This window comes from Heliangelus exortis, chromosome 6 (genome assembly GCF_036169615.1).
Source record: "Heliangelus exortis chromosome 6, bHelExo1.hap1, whole genome shotgun sequence".
Classification (NCBI taxonomy): Eukaryota; Metazoa; Chordata; class Aves; order Apodiformes; family Trochilidae; genus Heliangelus; species Heliangelus exortis.
This window is the reverse complement of record NC_092427.1, coordinates 12623284-12635786: the sequence shown is the minus strand read 5'-3', so window position 1 is coordinate 12635786 and position 12503 is coordinate 12623284. Positions and strand designations below refer to the sequence as shown.

General features: G+C 38.3%; 2 protein-coding genes across 2 annotated transcripts in view; one reads left to right on the top strand and one right to left on the bottom strand.

Moving 5' to 3' along the window:
- LOC139797480 (uncharacterized) overlaps positions 1 to 12503 on the bottom strand; it is a 52857-nt gene that overhangs the window by 20181 nt on the left and 20173 nt on the right. The gene's annotated exons all lie outside the window — the stretch shown is intronic.
- The window catches only part of RALB (RAS like proto-oncogene B), a 45553-nt gene continuing 43432 nt past the window's right edge, over positions 10383 to 12503 (top strand). The window contains exon 1 of the mRNA XM_071746741.1: positions 10383 to 10489. The gene's annotated coding sequence lies outside the window, so the exon portion shown is untranslated. The remainder of the gene's footprint in view (positions 10490 to 12503) is intronic.

The following is a 12503-nucleotide window of genomic DNA, read 5'->3' as shown; positions in this document are numbered from 1 at the left end:
ACAAGCTACACTGAATTCTAATAATTGACCTTAGTGCATTTTTACATGTCATTGTTTTTATCCTTAAGGTTATTACACTATACACACTATTCTATAAAGACACAAGAAATCTTCATTCCAAAAGTCCACATTTGAAGTCTTTGTTTTAAAGTTTCTAGTCTATATATTTAAAATGTTTGGAGAATGTTTCAGTAATTTCTAATCCCTAATATTATAGTTTTAGTTTAAAATATTTGGAAAAGGGCTGAATTATTTACACATAGAATAATCATTCTGCAAAAGTAATATTTTTTCAGAAAGTACTTAGTTTTCTGATAAGAAATCAATTTTGAATTACATTTCTATTTTATAAAGCAGCGATTTTCTCAGCTCTCTAGTGAAAGAGAATAATATCTAAAATAACTCTTTAATAAAAATAACACATTTGCCGTAAAGTACTGTACATGTGTTACGTATCAGTGCAGTGTATGCACTGATAGCAGGAAATACCTGCCAATACATTTGAGCACCAGAGAGCTATCTTCATTAAATTTGTGCTTCTGCTCCTTTTCTGTTGGTATAGATGGTGGCACTTCTCTCCCCTGTAAAGAGCTTCAGTTCCCCTAAGGTCAAATCTGCAGAATACTCTGGATATTAGGAATGTCTGGTGAGTTCCAGAACTCTTTCAGCAAAGTCATCGTCCTCAGTTTCACTTCCACCCCAACAAACGAGAGCTAGTAATCAATTTAGCTGAGGCATTTTGTGTTGGGGCTGGTAGCCTATCCCTGGTTTCAGCCAGGGAAGGAAGTGCTGAGGGTGTTTTAGCTCAGCAAGCTCTTACGATTCACTTGGCATAACTGGAAGAGGGAAATTGTGTAAATATGGGCTAAAGCTTATTCTTGGGAAATACACAGTTCCATGGACTTGGGATCTTTAATGTATATTTTTGGTTGTCACTTGTATGCTGTCACTTCAGCTGTCTGATTGTAACGTGAGAATAATATCACACTAATTCTGTGATTCTTGACAGAAGGGTTCCTGTATGTGTGCTAAATGTATAGAGACAAACCTGGCAGGCTAAGGGTAAGAGTGTTTTGGAACACCTTTCCTGCCCTCCCTGACTTTGGCTTATTCTGACAGTCATCAAGGCTCCAGCATGATCTGGTCACTGAGAAGATGCTCTAAATTAAGAATTGGCAATTATGGCTGAACAACACAGCAATGTGAATCCACGACAGTCTGAATCTGCTCAGAGAATAGGATGGAAACTATTGTCTTCTCACACTTCTATCCTTCTGTTCTTCCACTTTATGCTGAGCATCCACAGTTGACAGCATAGTCTGCAATTATCCCATAAAGAACCTGTGTCTCCTCCCACTTTCTTTTAGTTACTGTCACCATTTACTGAATAACTGGTAGTTAAGTTTTAAAGTCTCTTTTATGGTAATATCCCAGGGCTATATTCTTATTTGTGGTTTCTTTGCACTAGTTATTGTAGGTACTGGTAGTTGAGAGAGACACTTAGGGAAAGCTTACAAGCTCTAGGTAGCACAAGTGGAGAACTGAGATCCGGGGAAATCAAATTATTTGCCCAAGGTCACATGCTAAGTTTGTGGCAGTGTTAATCTACCCAATCTGATTATCTAAGGCATGTAGGCACCAATGCATGTTCTGGTGTGTGCTTCAGCCACAGGAATGCTAAACTGCAGAAATTCATTTGGAAAAAATAAAGGGGGGGAAAAAAAAAGAAAGAAAAAAGGCATGCTTGGCACTACTTGAAAACTTGCAAGAAATTTCCCCTTTCCCATTCTTTAGATGCTTTGGAAATACATAAACTCTTGAGATCTGCATTTTAAAATGTTACTTTCAGACCAGAATAACATCTGTTAAATGCAGCCAAGAAACATCTGTTTTTTTGTTTCTGGAATGCTGAACTGAGGCAGCCATCTTGTGGAATGAAATGCTGTGGAATGAAATCAGTTCAATAGGTCATTCTGTTCCCTCCATTTCTTAGATGTCAGTTTCCTATTAAAAAGATGACCAACAATGAGAGTAAGCAGGATGGGAAAGGAGATTCTGTGTAATCTACGTATTACCCTATGAAAAGAAAAATAGCTTCAGAATAAGTTAGGTAAATGGTGAGAGCATTAGAAAGAACACTAGGGATTATATGGATCTGTAAGATTTATTAGCCTGAAAATGGTTTATCAGTGGAAATAATCTGATAAAAATCCCTCTCAAAACAGTGAAAATCTCACACTGATCATTAGTGGGCTTTGGATTTGACCATCTCTGGTATCATTGGTAGATGGCCCAATGGAAGCTGGTCACCAGTACACATTATATTAATTGCAAGATTATCATTAACTATTATCTGAGCAGTACTAGATGGTATAATAATGGAAGAGCCAAAAGTGGTTGATGCAGTGTATGCACCATCTCTCATTCCAGTGGAGCCAAACTGAGGACAGGTGGGAGAAAGAACCAGAGTCTCATGGCCTCAAGTAGAGAAGACCACAAATATACTGTGTAGTTTCTAGTTTTCACATTCTCACCTTTCTGTGCTTTGAGAGTGTCTTGGACAAACAAATACATTATTGAGAACTGCATTAATTTTTTTCTCTTCATCTTTTATGAAGTGGGACAAGACTCATAATGGCAGGTAGATGCTTATGCTTGCCCTAAAATAATCAGTCATTAAAAGCCTAACTAACATGGAGATCATGCACCATGATCTGGTATTTAATTACTAATGAAATTCTGTGCCTTTCAGTCAAGTGACAATCTCAAAACAACTGGGAAAAGAAATGCTGTGACCTTCTGCCATGAACATTTTGGTCAGACAAAAAGGCTGCCGGGGTCCTGTTTCTTATACAGATGTAGTTTATCACCACTCATGTGACTTGAAAAGCAAAACTAATCTGGAAGAAGGGTTTCTCTATTTTTTGCTTTAGATGTGACCTTTCCCTTCCTGTTCCATGGATTTAAAATACCAAGGAAGTGAGTACTAATCTGAGGAAGAGTTTCCAAAACAGAGTTAGAGATTCAGCACTTTCTGTGGCAGGTTATTTCAAAGTGCTGATTGTATAAATTAACTAACGGGGTCAGGTCTGTGTGCATAGAGGAAATTTGCTAAAGGCAGATAGAGTGCAGGAAGAGAAAAGGGAGTTGTAGAACTTGTAGGCAGTTGCAGGCAGCTTCCTGACACTATTTACTTAGTGAAACGTTTTGTTTCCCTCAGGGCAGTGTTTGATTTTGCTTTCACTGTTACCACTGTAAGCCAAATGTCTTTATTGGTATCATGTCTGTTGCCCATTGCCAACATTCACAGTTTGATACTAAAGTGACCATTCCCCAGATGTTCTGTAATTATCTAAATCCATGTACTGGTAATGCTCCACCTGTACTCTACCTATCCTACAGTCAAATGTATGCTCTACATACAGTCTGACTGCCAAGAAAGACTGTCATTTAACTTCATAAATAGCAAAAAATGTCTGTATGAACATATAAATATATGGAAAATGCTGTAGTCAATGAATAGTTGGGAATGTAGTGAGCATTACTTAGTGATGCATTGATTTGTAGCCTACTTGCTCAATGCCATCTCCATCTGTTCTCTTCAGCCTCATCTGATTTTTCTATATGCTGTATGTACACTTTGTCCAAACACAATGAGGCTTGTTGTGTGTTTGGCACATGAGTGTTTTGGATTGTATGATTCAAAGGACTGGTATGTATTACAGGAAAACCCTGCATGCTGTGAACACAAACATGCTTCTACACTGCTTGACTTCCAACTTATTATTAGTCATGGATTTTCCTGTATCCGGAGCTTTATGTAGGAACGAGGGACACCTTGTGGCTCCAGATAAGATAGCAAATGAAGATGTTCCGCTTTAAAAATTGTACTGTTGTGCAAAATAGACAAATCAGTGAAAATTAGACCAGATTTAAAGACGCTCTCAGTGGTTGAAGCATGATTCGAATATATTCAATTACTTCACCTGAGCTGAATCATCTGGCACGAATGACATTGTTGTGTTTCTATCTTCTTGTGAAACAATGAGCCTACTTTAGCACTCACAGGTTAAAATGTATTCGCTACCTCTTTTCAGGAGGACATAATATCCTTGTTGATTAGAAGAAGCCTGTGGTACAGGACAGACTGTAAGAAGCAGGGACAAGTCACGCAGCACAACCCTATACATTTCTTTTCTTCACCCAAATGAACACATTTATTTTATGTATTCAGGATCAGGTCATACCTGAAAACTTACAATGACTAAGAATAACTGTGAGGAGAAGTTAAATGAATAACTTCCCTTTCCCTGCAATATTTTCCCTATTTTAATATTTAAATAATGAGTTTCTTTAACAACCCACTCTGAGTCATGACTTCCCCTTTCTCCTTTGTTCATATCCTAACCTACACGGCATACCAATAGCTTTTATTACAAAAGATAAGATGTACATTATAGAAGCAAAAATATCTGCATCAATTTGTAAGCTTTTTTTTTGTATAGTGAGCCTGTGCTTCTATTAGGTTTGCCATTCTGTCTTCCTAGTCCACACAGAGAGTCTGCAAGGAGTATGTCAGTCTATTGCACTGCTCAGACCAGGGATAGTGCTTGAACTCTCCTGGAATAACCAGAATTGAGAGAGCAATATCAGGCATCCAAGAGCTGTCATCTCTAAATGTCTCTCACTCCTGTCCTAACCTCACAAAACAAATAATTCGATTTATCCTGACAGAGCTGGAGTATTTTGGCTGGCGCATATGACTGAGGGAAGCAGTCTATATATAAAGTGGGAGGCTTCTCTGCAAATGAGAGCAAATCATTGCCAAATATTAAGACAGATAACCTGGAGAGAGCAACAGGAGGTGTTCTGTTTCACCTGAGATGCTGATAAAACCTGGAAGCCACAGGAGTGAGATAAGACTGAGAAAAGACAAATCACTTGTGATTTTGCAAAGATGTATAAATCAAGAGATTTTTTTTTTAAGGGTGAGAAGTGATGATAAAAAAAAATCCTTTGCTAAACAAGTGGATTTTATCTTCCTTTTTACCTCTGAACAGGCTGTGCTACAAGTCTGTAGGCCTTGATGAAGCTAAGAAAAATATGAATAAGCAAGCAAAGGTTTCTCCCATTCTGACACACCAGTTCTGGGTGTCTATGCTAAGGTTCAGAGAGGGATTCTCAGCCCATGTGTGTGCCCTTAAAAAGATATAGGAACAGGTAACTTATCCGATTGCAGTAGGAGTTTCAGACACAGCAACCGGATCCAGTGGTTAAAGCTGAAGTTAAATTTACAGAGTTTGTTGTTTCATCAAGTCACACTAGAAGCATGAATTTTATTAACACCCTACAATTAAGGAACATACTGGGTATATATAAGATAGTCCCTGTATGATTAAAATTAATGAAAATATTTCTTTAGAGAAAGGTGTTGGCAGCCTTTATGCAATAGAGGTTGCAGGTTCTAAACTCCCAATGTTCAGTGCACTAACAGGCACAAAGTTATATTGTTGTTCTACTGTTGTCCCAGTTTTCAGATTTGTTTCAACAGTGGCTCATTGTAGAGAAAATTTTGACTTCTAATGAAGGCTGTATTTAGGATGAGAACACATATACAAATCCCCTATTGCTAAAAACATTCAAAGGGCATTTGCCAATATTAGGGAAAACGAACTGAATTCGTTTTAGCTGGCAAATAATTGAATCTCTCTATTTCAGACAACTGTGGGGAAGAATGGCAAAGACAAGGAACACCTGACCATATGAAGTACCTTGATGCAAGCTGTGGTCAGCTACCAGAATGAAGATAAAGAAGCAGGTTGGCACTGTTTTAAATATTTATTGAATGACAAGGTAATGACTTCTTAAATCTCTACTTACCTTTGCCACTACAAGGCTCTGGTTACCACATTACCACTTTACTGATTAGTAGGGCAGTACTAAATGAATCTTTAGTTACATGAGCTTTAGACTGAATAATTTCCCCTCTGAAAAGGTCTGAGAAAAGTTTGCAGTCCTGTACTGACCCAAGATGAGCGAGAAGAGCGTGTGTGTCGGGGGAAGGTTGCAGTGTGCCCTGCAGATTGTGAGCACAAAGGGTAAATGAGAGAGCTGAGACTCAGCACCTGACATCCTTCAAGTGTAAGGTCTGTTACACTGCTGGAAATCAGCCTAGGACTCCTCTGCTCTTACTTCTGCTGATGCTGGAGTGCCAACAGCAAGAAATCGATGACAACTCAACTCAGCCTTCCACTCCTGCTGTGCTAGCGCTTTGCCTCTGGCCTTATGCAGGGATGAGAACATATTTACTAACTAGTACAGGCAGACACAAATTTCCATTGACTAATTTTCCTCTGGCAAAGTGAGTCATCATATAGAAAAAGTTGCTTTTGCTTGTTATCTGTTCAGATTATGATCCAGAGATCCAAAAAAGGCCAGGCCAGTAGCTTCAACACCTGTGATCTGTTCTCCCACAGTAAAGAGGGAAACTTGGAGAGATGTCTGTAGCTACAAAGTTTCTGCAGGGGAAGATCTTCATTGGAAATTACTTTGAAAGAAGCTGGCAAGGATCCTGGTAAGAACTTAACCTTTTCTGTCTGTGTTTCTCCATCTGTCAAAACAAAGCATAATCCTTCCTGACTTCAGAACAGGATTGTGAGAGCTCATCAGTTAATATGTTTACATCACTAAATGTGATTTCTTATTCTGAGTCACCAAAATTTAATTCTTAGGAACATAAACTCATCTCACCTTTCTTATAGATTTTCCCCCTCTCCTCACAGATTCATATTCCTCTTTGCTTTCTGCTGCTGCAAAATGCAATTGCCTATACTGTTGCTCTTGAACACCTGAGAGTAATTTTAATAGTCACACCATTTTTTCCTGAGCAATTATATAATCATCAAAGGAAAATAGTTATTCTCCAACTTCTGTTTTTACCTTTTATAATGCTGGAAAATGTTTTATACCTCTTAATTCTCACTACTAAAACTTGTAATAACTTCTCCTCTCCTTGGTATTGTCATGTATGTCTTTGCATATATTTTTAAAGCCTCTTTTAGTCCAGAGACCTCTGAGAGAAGTAATTGTGATCAAAACTGGAGTTATCCATAAACAAACTTCAGCGTGGATATCATGGGTTGTCTAGTTTTATATAATGCAGGACCTGTACAGCTTTCTACAAAAAGGCAACTTTCTCTGGAACAGAATGGTAGCAGACAAAAAAACCTGCACTGCCTTAAATCTGTGGTGTCCATCTGAAATTGCACAAGGAATCTTGGAAAGCCAAATGGTCTGCAAGCTCCTGTAACCAATTTCATGCCAGAACCAGCAAGATTAGCTATGGCACATTGTTGAAGATTTATTTAGGGATGTGAGAGGTACCCAAATCTGGAGGTGGTGTCCATTTTAGTAATGGTCCTGCTGCCTCCTCATCATCCAACTTATCCTCCCACACACAACCTTGCCTGACCTGGGAAACAGCCCTTTCTTTTTTTTTTTTCTGCCCTGCCTTGTTCTCTTTCACTCCTGCTCACCCATCTTTCCTACTCTCTTCTGTAGAACTAAAATCTTGGCTTTTCCTCATTTGCCCATATTGTATTTCCCTCCCACTTCTTTCCCAAGCTCCAAACAACTTCCCCATCCAGGCTTACAACCAGATGCTCTATGTTAATATGGTGATGCATCCCAGCCTTACATATGTGCAGAGTAACATGAGTTATACTTTGCAGGGACTTCACAGGGATGGTGGTAAAACCCTTAAACAGGATGCCCAGTGAGACTGTAACGTCCACCCTTGGAGATGTTCACACCAGCACCAGACAAGGCACTAATCAATCTGACCTGACTCTGAGGGTAGCCCTCTTTTGAGGATGTAAAGGACAAGATGATCCCCAGTGGTTCTTTCTAATGAAAATTATTTCATAGTTCCATAATTGTAACTTGAAGGAAAATAGGAAGAGGAAGCAACACATAAGAATCTAAGAAAAAGCTGGTGTTCTGGCAATAAGAAAAAGGAATACAATAAACCAAAACAGAGCTGTGCACAATTAGTCTGCTTTTCATCTTGTTTCCACTGCAGTAATTCAGGATGAAGTCAGATGGATGTTAAAATCATCAGAGCACCAAGAAGAGAATTAACACCAACATGCCTGTGGTTAGTCTGGGCTTGCTCCATCTGTCTGGACTCAAGGCCTGGTTACTAATGTATGTTATCTTCAGAATATCCTCAGATGGAATATTCCAAGATACCATTAGTTTTATTTCCTGCAAATTGAGATTAGGAGCACAATGCAGTCAGTGAGACCTCCTCAGAGCAATGACCCAGCTGCTGCAAGTCATCTTTTTTTAGGAGGACTGAGAGGAGCAGGAAGAGATCAGAGATACCCCTGCTTCCTTCATTGCATGCAAGCAATGTTCTTGTTCCAGCTACTTCATCCAGTGAATATTTAAGAGTATAGACTGTGTTCCTGAGTGTGAATCCATGAAACATCTAAATCAAACTCAGAGCTGTGATAATTCTGTGCTGTTATAGAGAATTTCCAGTCCAGGTGATCACCAATGCAGGTTTTATAGTGCTAGTAGAATTCAAGGTGAAAGCAGAGAAACAGAAATAAAAATGTAAACTGTATCCCAGTTTTTGAGAAAGGACTTCCCAAACTCTACAGAAGTGAATGTATTTGTGATCTTAATTCACCCTCTTTGTAATTCACACTCCTCAACCTGACAATTTATCTTTACCCAATTTGAGATGCCACTATCCTGTACTACACGGAAGAACTAAAGGCGATTAATCCCTGATTCAGAACTCCAAGTAGTTAGGAATAACCCTACAATCTTTATGAAGAAAATGGTTCTGTGTTCCAAGTTATTTTACTAGTACTTCTAGTTCATTTAGGAGATACATCACCACTGGCTAAACAAATATTGATAATACCAGCATCTGTTTAATAAATATTATATCATAAAGTATTGTTCTCACACTATCCTCTTAAATAGAACAAGTTCCTGAAATGGAAAGTCCACTAACAAAGGGCACAAATAGAACAAGAAATCTGGCAGCAAAATATTTCTGTTTGAACAATAGAGCTGCAAGAGCAACAGCCTGTTGTACAGCTCAGGAGATGGGTACTGATAAATACTGAAACATAAAATGGCCAATCACTAAACTCCTTTAATATGATAAACTTCCCCAGAATCCAAGCCATTAAACCAAAAGCCAATACAGGAGCTTGCAAATGATGGCAAACTGTAATATATCACCCATGGGTGGCCTTAATGCTGAGTTTGGAAATTACATAGAAAAAAAAAAAAAAACACAGGAAATTTTTAACACAAAAAAGAAATCTGATAGGCAAGCACAATGACTGCCATGACAGAGAATTTAGGAATTCCAAACAGCATAAAATGTTATGTGCTTGAAGGCTGTTGTAAATTTTCATCTGAGAGTTTTATGGGATTATAACAGAAACAAAAATATCCTGACAACTTGAGAAAAAATTAGTGTCTTATTAGACTGATTGATAAAGCTGGAAAGAGCAGATAAGCTTCCAGACACACAGGTGTTTCTTGGGATCTGAAATAAAACAGCAAACTCAAAAGCTAAATTCAGGTTAAGAACAATTGTGATGAGTTAGGATGTCTGCTTTGCTTCAAATGTTTATTAGTTTTATAAACATTTCAAATAATATGGGAAATAAATTCATAATAATATAGCCCTGTAATTGGGCCTTCTAAAACAGGCTTGCAGTTAGAAAGGCATCTAAGGAGTAAAACTTACCCCAGTAAATCTCCACAAAATCACATTGGCTTTCCATTAGATTTACAAGCCTGTTTGCTTACATTGCTTTAGAAAATACCAGTTGGTTTCTGACCTCACTTAGGTGCTTTAGAAGAGTTTACTTTCACTGAAAAATGTAATAAACCACTCAGGCTACTGCCATGGGTCATTCTTGCTTACACACACCCAACTGTGGCTGCAAAGCCAGCTGTGCTGGGGTCTGATCTATTTGCCTGAACAGACCTGGTTACAAGCTCACAGCTTAGGGTCTGACACACAGACAACAAACAGGGCCAGGAAACACTAAGAAATGCTCTGAGGTGGCACAGCTGTCATACATTTCTTAGGCTAGTCCTAGTAAAGATGTAAATATTGTTCTCTAAGTTTGTAAATTGTATTTATTGAAACTTTTCACTAGAGAAGGTAGGGAAGGTGAAGCAGAGAAGTAATTTTCTGTTATTGGCCATTCAGGAGTTATGAAGCTGTTACTTTTCCAATCATCTACAACGGTTTCCTTGTTTTCAGAATGAGTGCATGATATCATATCCTGAGCCCTTCCCTTTTCTTGCAGCTCTCTGAGGAAAAAGGAGTGCAGCTACAGTCATCCTGTGAATTGCTCTGTAATGCTGTAGTGGAGCTGCTTCTGCCCTGTCCTCCTGTCTCTCCTGAAGTGACTACTGCTGCTCCAGGACGAACAACTCTTTAAGCAAGGTGAGTATCAGTTAAGAAAGAAAACAATCTATCTAACTTGTAAAGTTGCATTGGAGAAAGATCACTTCTCTGTGTATTTACATGTGTGTGCAGTTAGGGACACAAGGACATGTGGAAGGAGAACTTGGTCTGTTTTTCCATCACTGAAGAGAGGAGAGAGATTCCTGGCCAAGCTGGGGTGAGAAAAGGGACAGCAGCAGTGCCAGAGGCTCTCAGGGTGCAGAGATTGGATTAAAGGTGTGGGATGGGTGTAGGAAAGGGCCAAGATACATTGAGGCATTGAGGTGTACCCATTTGCTGTGGAGAGACAGGAAAAATTGGCTGCTAAAATGTATACACAAGCCCATGGCATTGTATTAATGCTGGATGACAAGCACCTCTCTTGTTTATTCTTAATCTTTCTTGACTAATGAATGCAGTAGTACTAGCTAGAAATAAACAAATAAAAGGAGAATGAAAGAACTAGTTTTCTGTACTAATCTTTACTCATCCCTAAAGCATACAGGCCAAGTAAACATTAGCAGTGAGTCACTGATCCTTTTAGTGTAACTACCTAACCTGTGTTGTAGTGCTTGTTACTTTTGCACTTCTCAGTCTTTAAGCTCTGTAAACACCAAGCTCAAGGCTCTGACATTTTTGGTGGAGGGTTTAAGGTTTGTTTAGATGTCTCTGCAATGCTAATTTAGAAGCTTGCTAACTATATCAAATATATGTATATAGTTACATTTATAGTATATGAAAAATGTACTGTGATCGTCTGCAATTCACAGAAAATAATGTTACCATGAAAGTAAATAATTGTCTTGCATCACATGTACCAGATGATATAGTAGAAGTTGCAGTTAAAAGGATAGAAACTGAGTTTTCCTATGCATGTTGCCCTGGTACAACTTAATTCCAAAGCTGTAAAAGATTTATGACCATGTTTTTTGAAAAAGCCCCTTCTGTTTTGAAGGGAACCAACAGAAAGCAGCAGTGATATTTTTGTGAATATTTAGGATGATAATAAATGGCTTCAGAAAAGTGCAAGTTGTGTCCTTTCCCCAAACAGTCTCTAGTGAGGCAAGTAACTGTACAGAAACACATAATTTCTGAGTATGTCATTGATCACACTACTTTATACATCTTTTCTTTGCTTATTGTAGTTTTGACCAGTTCATTGATAGGGTAACAGCATGCTAGTAAAAATAATTGCTTTTTGTTATCTACTGAACTGCATTGTGAGGTAAAAATTCCTCTTCACTTGCTGGACCTTCCTCTGTTGCTGATGTAGTTAATTTGATGGCAGAACAAAGCTGCCATTTTCTAAAACACAGTGATACTAAGAGTTGAAAGATGCTAAAAAAGTACTCGTGCTGCTTGGTAGCACAGAGACCGCTGTATTAGCAGCAACCATTACTCCACCTGCTCCAGGGTTCTGCCTCTGACAACAACCTGTACAAGGAGCTTCTGATACAGGTGTAAGTCCAGAGTCATCAGCTGTATAATGGCCTCACAGGAAGATAATATTTCACAGGCTATCATCTGTTAGGTGACTTGTCTTGTGCAACATGAGGGGTTTTTAACTCTTTCACTTCATAAAATATCACAGGGGATATTCACACTTCCATATGTTTATTTCTTGCATTCACTGAGATCTTGGTTCCAACAACGTGATGTGGCAATAAGTTCAGTAAAAAATGTGTAGTTTTAAACAAACATTGTTACTTTTTTTCTTCAGATTTAAATCTGCTGCCTCACATCCATTAGATGTAAATGTGCTTATACATCATGAGAGAGAGACGTTTTTAGCACCTTACTGTGCTCGATTAAAGAAAAACAATGTGTTTTTATTCTTAGTTATAGTTTGGTCTGTCTAGTCTGTGCCTATGTTGGGTTTTTTATTATTTTTCCAATTTATTAACTATTTTCAAGGGCTTCACCCACAGTTTTTCCTTTAGTTAATTATTTTGTAGTCATGCTTAAAAATAAATCAAATACGAAAGAGATGTGAATTTCCTTTATAAAAACCACC